Source organism: Chionomys nivalis, chromosome 18 (assembly GCF_950005125.1).
Source record: "Chionomys nivalis chromosome 18, mChiNiv1.1, whole genome shotgun sequence".
NCBI lineage: Eukaryota > Metazoa > Chordata > Mammalia > Rodentia > Cricetidae > Chionomys > Chionomys nivalis.
This window is the reverse complement of record NC_080103.1, coordinates 13,862,627-13,871,123: the sequence shown is the minus strand read 5'-3', so window position 1 is coordinate 13,871,123 and position 8,497 is coordinate 13,862,627. Positions and strand designations below refer to the sequence as shown.

Sequence of the window (8,497 nt, the reverse complement as noted above, 5' to 3'; positions counted from 1 at the left end):
TGGTTCTGTCATGGAATATCTTGTTTTGTCCTTCTATGGTGATTGAAAGTTTTGATGAGTATGGTAGTCTGGACTGGCATTCGTGGTCTCTTAATGTCTGCATAATGCTTGACCAGGACCTTCTGGTTTTTATTGTTTCCATTGAGAAGTCAGGTGTAATTCTGATAGGTCTGCCTTTATATGTTACTTGACCTTTTTTCTTTGCAGCTCTTAATATTCTTTCTTTATTCTGTATGTTTAATGTTTTAATTATTATGTGGCAAGGGAATTTTTTTTTGATCCAGTGTATTTGATGTTATGTAAACTTCTTTTTTTTTTTGGATTTTTTGAGACAGGGTTTCTCCGTAGCTTTTGGTTCCTGTCCTGAAACTAGCTCTTGTAGACCAGGCTGGCCTCGAACTATCTGTAAGCTTCTTGTATCTACATAGGCATATCTTTCTTTAGGTTGGAAAAGTTTTCTTCTCTGATTTTGTTAAATATATTTTCTGTGATTTTGAGCAGAACTTCTTCTCCTTCTTCTATATTATTCTTATGTTTGGTCTTTTCATGGTGTCCCATATTTCCTGGATATTTTGTGTTAAACTTTTGTTAGTTTTAATGTTTTCTTTGACCAATGAGTCTATTTCCTCTATTGTATCTTCAGCACTTGAGATTCTCTCTTCCATCTCTTGTATTCTGCTGTTTATGCTTGCATTTGTGGTTCCTCATCATTTTCTCATAAGTTCCATTTATTTAATTCCCTTGGCTTGTGTTTACTTTACTGTCTCTATTTCAGTTTTCAAGTCCTGAATAGTTTCTTTCATATGTTTGATTGCTTTTTCTTTAAGGGATTTGTTGATGTCTTCCAATTTTTTTTTTTTTTTGTCTTTTCAAACATTCTCCTAAAGTTATTTTTAGGTCATTTTTTTCTGCTTCATCTATATTTGGTTGTTCAAGTCTTGCTGTTGCAAGGCCACTAGTTTTCACTGGTGTTATGTTGCTCTTTGTGGCGTTGTGTGTGTTCTTATTTTGTCTACCCAGGTTTTCCTCTGATTGATGTAGTTGGGGCTGTCTGTGACTCTGGTGATCAGTCTTTCAGGTGCCAGTGGATCCAAGGCTCAGGTGGTTGCTCCTTACGGTGCAGTCAGGGCCAGGGTTCCAGTCACCCTTTTGGTCACTCTGTTCCTGGAGGTCGCTCAGCACTCCAGGGATTCACTCTACAATACCAGGGGTCATTCAGGCCTGCTTCCACAGAGATTTCTTGCTTGGGGTTCTTTTTGCTGAGGTTGCTGCCTTGTGTCTACTCTGGCAGAGGTCCTGGCTCAGGCCTACTTCCTCAGAGGTTCTGGATTTGCGCCCCAGACCCACAGAAGTCTCTGGTTCCGGCCAACTCCCTCAGCAGTTGCTCCCTTGTACCTGCTTCTGTGGAGTTCGCTGTCTCAGGCCTGATCAAGCCTAGGTTGTTAGCTCAGTCCTGAGACAGCGAACTCCCTGTAAATGTCGCTCGTCTGGGTCTGCTCCCACAGAAGTCCCAGTCTTGGGGTTGATCCCACAAAGGTCTTTGGCTCCAATCTACTCCCTCGGAAGTCCCAGACTCACACCAAACCTGCAGATGTCTCTGGTTCCTGCCTCTACATTGCCAAACTTTAAGTTTGTCTTAATTGCATACTATGTACCACTGTTAGTCTTCTCCATAAATGTCATTTTTCTTACACTTCATTTTTTCAAAGTCAAACTCGGATTCTGCAGTCCTCTTAGAGGTATGTTTAATGTCCTCACAGGTTGTCTCTGAGTGAGTGACAGCATTACAGTTGTGAGAAATAAAGATCTGGCTATACATTCCCAAATCTTAGGTACAAATGGGTCACTGATGTTGCTACACTTTTGTTCTTTGGTTCCAAAGATTCCAAAGCCAATCTGATTTCTTTCTCGGGTCCCTTGATCTCCACAGCTGTACTTAGCAATGGCATGTGTTTGTCCTGTACTGCCCACATTATGTGCAAAGGAGATCATGCAAACAAAAATGCCTCACTGTTCTGTGGAATGATAATCTGGCAGGAGTTGGCCTCACTGGTGTTCTTGATAGGATGGTTAAGCATACAGATCACTCTGATTGCCTGGCCCACTTTTTAACCCTAACTTTTGTATGGTCCCAGGTCACAGATGAGGTGATTTCAGTGTGTAATATCTTTCAGTCTTTGCATCAACCACTTTTCCATTTTGCATAAGAATTTCTTCAATTAGTTTATTTGACATCTAAGAACCTCCTTGTATCACACTTAACCTTGCAAACCCTTGTGGCTATCCTCCAAGACCATAGAGAGGATAAGGTATACTTCTACCCTGGCTTATCAAAGACTCTTTGTAAAGTTTAATTCTCTTAATGGTATCACAACACGGTTGATCTGCACAGTCATCTGTTCTGTGCCATGGTCAGGAAAATCTGTAACTTTTTGACCCTAATCAGACTTTTTATCCACATCTCTCATTGAAATCTTCTCAGGAACAAGATGTTCAAAAGTTCTAGAATCCTTTTCATCAAGGTTGACAGCATACACTAAGAACTTCCTGAAGCAGCATTATTTATACAGCCCCATTAAACTAGGTGCCAGGGCTTCTGCTCCAGAGGAAGGAGCTTTGTCGATTTTTTTCTCCCTTAAAAAACACAGCTCCCTTCAATCACTTTGAAGTCCATATAGGGGGTTACCTCTATGTAAAACCATATCTTCACCAACTGACCATTGGCCATAAGGAACCTAGAGATGAAGTCGATATGCCAGTCTCCTCCTCTCCCCATTGACGCTGGTGGTTGTCCTGGTATTTTAAATCCTTTGTATAAGTCTTCCAGTGGCATTATAGAAGCGCTTTCTTCTGCACAGTATGGGTTCTGGTCCATGTGAAAAACCTACTTTCCATTCACTGACATTATCCCCAACAGACACATTCCACTGGGCACCAGCCCGGCATGATCACATAAAAAGCAGGGGGTGGGGAAAGCACACATGGGGCTCTGAGACCACCACAGAGAAGGGAGCCAGAAATTTGGCAGTTCTTCACCTCCCATACCCCACCCAAGCCATGTGGCAGTGGGGCTGGATAGACCCGAGGAAAGGAAAAACTGAGCTGACTAGGAGACAAGCCTGGCCAACACCTCAGTCACATTAGATTTTTAGAGAAAAAAACTTAGTGATTTTATAAAACTTGTCAAGGATAAAGTTTCTGACCTCAGTTCCACCATATGCTAATCCTGGTGGGTCAGTAAATGATATTTCAGTGAGCTATCTAGGTGATTATGGTGAGAAGTTAGCTTTGGAAATGTTAATTTAGACAAAAGTCACCATTAACAAATTCACATGGATGGTTTTCTAAACATGTCCAAGAGCCAATAAGACTGAAAAGTCAAGAGAGATCATGTTCTTTTGTGTGTGTGCATGTGTGTACATGAGTGGCTGTGCGGGCTAAAGGCTGGTATTGGGGGTCATCCTTTCTTGCTATCCACCTTATATTTTGAAACAGGGCCTCTTGCTGACCTGGAAGCTCATTGATCTGGCTAGACTGGCTACCTAGTAAGTGCCAGGGATCTGCCCGTTTCTAACAACAGCCTCAGCTGTGGGCCTATACATGTGCTACCATGTGCAGCTTTTAGGTGAGTGTTGAGAATCCGAATTCAGGTCTTCCTGCTTGGAAAAAAAAAAAAACAAAAAACACTTTCTGTGTTATCTCCCCAAGCCAAGAATACGTTCTGTTATTACATAGCCGATACCCACAATCTACACTATAATACTGATTCTGTCCCTCTGTCCTAAGGAAAGTGAACTCTTGTTCTTGTTTTTTCCATGTAAAATGGAACTCATAAAAGTAACCTCCAAGGGATGCTGTGGGGATTAAAACAATAAATGCATGTCCTACTCTTCATAGGGGGCATGCTGCATATGTGCTCAGTAGAGATCATCAACCTGACTGATGTAAAAGAGCAAGCTTGAAAGAGATCAGAGTCACAATAATGATTCCATATGTCTAAAAATGTGAGAAAGGAGCCAGAACACTATACAACTACACTAACTAACTCACAAAAAAGAGCAGAACGGCCTTTTAAAGAAACTTACTTGATTTCTTACAAAGCTAACTATTGTTGTGAGTACTCAGTGAAAACAGAATCACTGGAGTCCAGTGCATAATGCATCATGTGTGCACCTAAGTTCAAACACTATGATTCTCACTCATAGCTGGTCCTTTTGTGTCAGTCGGGGCTGCTCCAACACTTGAGGACTTGATGACAGGAGCTCAGAGTTACACAGTTACTGTTGTAACTCAAGTTGAACATGCTCAGGATATAACTTTTAATTTCTCCCCATCCTACTTTCTTCTGTCCAACTATCCCCATCCCAGAAACAGAACCACCATCTATGCAGACCCCTGGGAAATCACAATGACACCCCAGTCTCACAAAGACTTGCACGCAGTTGGTCAGGCAAGTCTCATAAAATTTGCCTCCAAAGAGTAACCTGAATCTGCCCACCTGTCTTCATAACCTTCTCCCATCTAGAATCTCACATTGGCTTCTTCTAAACCCCTATGGGTATTCCCCATACAGCAGTCATTGCAAAACTATAGAACTCAGCTCCATGCTTGTAGATGGAGGCCACTTGTTTGTTTCCTGGCCACCCAGACCCAAATAATAACAGAGAAACTATATTAATTAGAACACTGTTTGGTCAATAGCTTAGGTGTATTTTTAGCTAACTCTTACATCTTAAATTAACCCACAATTCTTGTCTGTGCTAGTCATGTGGCTTGGTACCTTTTATCAGTGAGGCATTCATATCTTGCTTCCTCGGCTTCTGGGTGACAACTGCAAGCTGAGTCTTTCCTCTTCCAAGAATTCTCCTGTTCTGGTCATTCGGCCTGGCTACTGGCCTATCAGTGTTTTGTTAAACCAAACCAATACAAGTGACAAAACTTTACAGGGTACAAGACCATTGTCCCACACATGCTTCCCCCCTAAAGTAAATAAATTACTATGATAGTAAATTTCATGAGATAACATTATGGATCCTCTGGAAACTTTATTATTTTGTTACACACTATTTCTTGGGTACATCTGTGAGAGACTTTCTGCCCGAGATTGACATTTAAATGGGTATAACCAATTGTCTGCCTTATATGTTTTATGTTAATACAATAACATACAATACAATACAAAGTTGGTTAAAAATAGAAATTTGTTATTCTCATGTTGGATAATGACCTTAGACATTCAAGATCAAGGTAGCAGTAGATTCAAATGAGAACTCATTCTTCATAGGTGTTTATGGGGTTGGTTTTCTTTGTTGGTTTGTTTGGTTGGTTAGTTGGTTGGGTACTTGGTTGGTTGAAATTTTCCTCATGTTCTAAGTAACTGAAAAGGCTTTCAAGTTCCCTTGATTTCATTTTTAAAATCATTATGTTAATTATTCTTCCTTTATTGTAATAAGGACTTGAGACATCCTACTGAAAGAAAGAAGCTCTGTATTTCCTCTCACAGCTCAGGAGGTTCTAGTTCAAGCCTGACTGGCCTGATTGCTTTGGAGAAATAATGAAACAGCACTTCATGGGAGGAACAAGTGATAGAACAAGATCACTCATTGCATGGGGAGGGAGGGAATGGGAGGGAGGGGAGGAGAGAGTATTTAAGGACACTGGAGTCTCACAAAACTCCTTATGGGACTACTCCAGTGTCCTAAACACTTATCCCAGAAATCAACTGTAGTAGGAGCTGCGGGCTGTGTTCCTGCCACCCCAGCTCCTGGTCGCCTGACTAGCTTATGCCCCGAAATAACAACACACAAACTGTATTCTTTTAAACACTGCTTGGCCCACTATATCTAGCCTCTTCTCAGCTAACTCTCGCACCTGGACTAGCCCATTTCTAATAATGTGTGTAGTACCCCAAGGTGCGCTTACCAGGAAGATTCTAGCCTACGTCCATCCTGGGTCGGAGCTTCATCGCATCTGCTCCAGAGAGCAGAGCTAAGGCGTATGAGCTCATTTCCTCTTTCTCCCGGCATTCTGTTCTGTTTACTCCACCCACCTAAAGGCTGGCCAATCAAATGGGCCAGGGCAGTTTCTTTATTAGTTAACCAATGACCTTCCTCCATCAATCAACCTCTGAAAGTTTCCACCACCTCCCATAGTTCCCATGTTGTTGACCAACCCTATTCTAAATGGATTTTAAGAAATCAAAACAATAATCCAGTCATGGAACCATAAGCCTATGAGCCCAGACACTTGTGTAACTTAAGCAGGAGAATTATTTAAAACCTGAGTTAGAGACTAGCCTAAGTAATACGCTGAGACCCGACAGCAAAAAGTAAAGAGAGAAAAAAAAAATGTTTAATTAAACAATCTAACTATATCAGCTGCAGTCCCATTTGTAAATAAGGATCCCTCAAACCTAATAGCTTATCAAAAGCACAACTTTTCCCAGGGCCAATCCTGCAGGAAATGCTCAGCTTTTCTCTTCGCTCTGATCCAGTGCAGTACTTAGGAAGACCCAGGAATGGTGTTGGCTAAATTGGCCACCAGTGAAATGTGAAAAAGTGAGAATAAAACAACCATGGAGCAGGATAGGTGTTAATGCAGCTAACACTTAATGATCTGTGACATCAGATCACATAGGCTGTGCTGGAGCCCATGAGACTCACATGGAGTAACAGGGCTGAATAAGGTCCCCATGTGCCAGGGGTCCACTTGTCTTGTTTCTAGGTTTCTCCTCCCAACAAAATCTACACAAAAGTTCTTGGCCTGAAGCCAGAGGAGCTGATGAGGCGTCCACACCCATTCACTCCTTTCTAAGCTAGTTCCCTGGACAAGGTGCTAATGAGCAGTAAAGGGCCAGAAGGTAAAGAGGAGGAGGAAGAAAGAGGGTCTGGATAATTCATGACCTGTACAAGCAGTCCCTAAAGATTTAGCTTAATAGATTCACAGAATCCCCTTTCCACCCAAGAGTGTGAAGGAAATTTGGATGGGATGCTATGGTACCAGAAAACGAAATGTGGTTGCTAGGAATCTGCAGGCATTGATTCAGCCTCCACTAAAAGTGCCTTTGTGGGGGGAGGAACTGAGAGTGGTACTGAGTGCTTGTCAGTGAGCTCTCCACCTGTGGGATTTTTTTATAGCTCATTCAGTCACAAAACTATTTTATTTCAGAAAAGTTTCTGAAGTCCATTTCCTTTCATTGCTCTTAAGGCTTTAGTCTGTGCATTTTCCCTACAGAGAAGCAACTGACCAAAGTCCAACATGGGAGAGGTTGAAACCAGGTTCCCAAAAGTGACATGCATTCTAATTTGTACATTCTTTGTATTCTAAGAAACAAAATGACTTCACAAAAGGTTAAGTTGGGAAGAGGTGTGCAAACTCCTAGTTACGTGTTGACTTCAGGGTACGAGAGATTCACACATGGATTTTGGAAGTCAAACACATCAGGTTAAATCAAGCTCCACCTTTATCAGCTAATGTTACCTTGGAAAAGTTAATATCTCTAAACCTCATACCTCTCAGCTTTTGAACAAGAACAGTTTAGATAAGATGCATTGGTATAGATAAGAAGCATGGTAGGCATATATCAAATGATAAAAGATGGTGGTAGGCTATTGCTGATAGTGGTTGACTTCTACAGAAATGACCAAGTCTACCATAAGGAGTTGATAGTTATCCAAAGGTTCCTGTATCAAAGGACTCACCTAGATTCCAAAAGACTTATCTGCTGAGTTATAAAAGTTAAAACTCCGCACCTCACCATAGAACCTTCATCTAGCAATGGATAAAGATAGAGACAGAGACCCACACTGGAGCACCAGACTGAGCTCCCAAGGTCCTAATGAGGAGCAGAAGGAGGGAGAACATGAACAAGGAAGTCAGGACCATGAGGGGTGCACCCACCCACTGAGTCAGTGGGACCGATCTATTGGGAGCTCACCAAGGCCAGCTGGACTGTGACTGAAAAAGCATAGGATAAAACCGGACTCTCTGAACATGGCGGACAATGAGAGCTGACGAGAGGCCAAGGACAATGGCACGGGGTTTTGATCCTACTTCATGTTTTGGCTTTGTGGGAGCCTAGACAGTTTGGATGTTCACCTTCCTAGACTTGGATGGAGGGGGGAGGACCTTGGACTTTCCACAGGGCAGGGAACTCTGACTGCTCTTGGGACTGGAGAGGGAGGAGAAGAGGAGTGGGAGGAGGGGGAGAGGGGTGGGAGGAGGGAGAGAGAAATGGGAGGCAGGGAGGAAGTAGAAAAAAAATTTTTTCAATAAAAAAAAGAAAAAAAAATAATAAACCACAAAAAAAAGTTAAAACTCCATGCCACTTTCATAGAAGGAACTGGAAACAAAATACACATTATAATTTCTTACTAGAAATATAAGGCAAATTGATAAAGCAAATTTTGACTTGTATCTTAAGTGTATAACTGTTTTTTAAGTTTCAGTAAGACTTAAAGATCTCAGAGTGGTGGCATATTTTAATCTCAGCACTCAG

The 8,497-nt window shown here is 41.8% G+C and overlaps 1 pseudogene; it reads right to left on the bottom strand.

Moving 5' to 3' along the window:
• Positions 1-1,660: 1,660 nt before the first annotated feature.
• Positions 1,661-2,923, bottom strand: LOC130889998 (rab GDP dissociation inhibitor beta-like; annotated as a pseudogene).
• Positions 2,924-8,497: the final 5,574 nt, after the last annotated feature.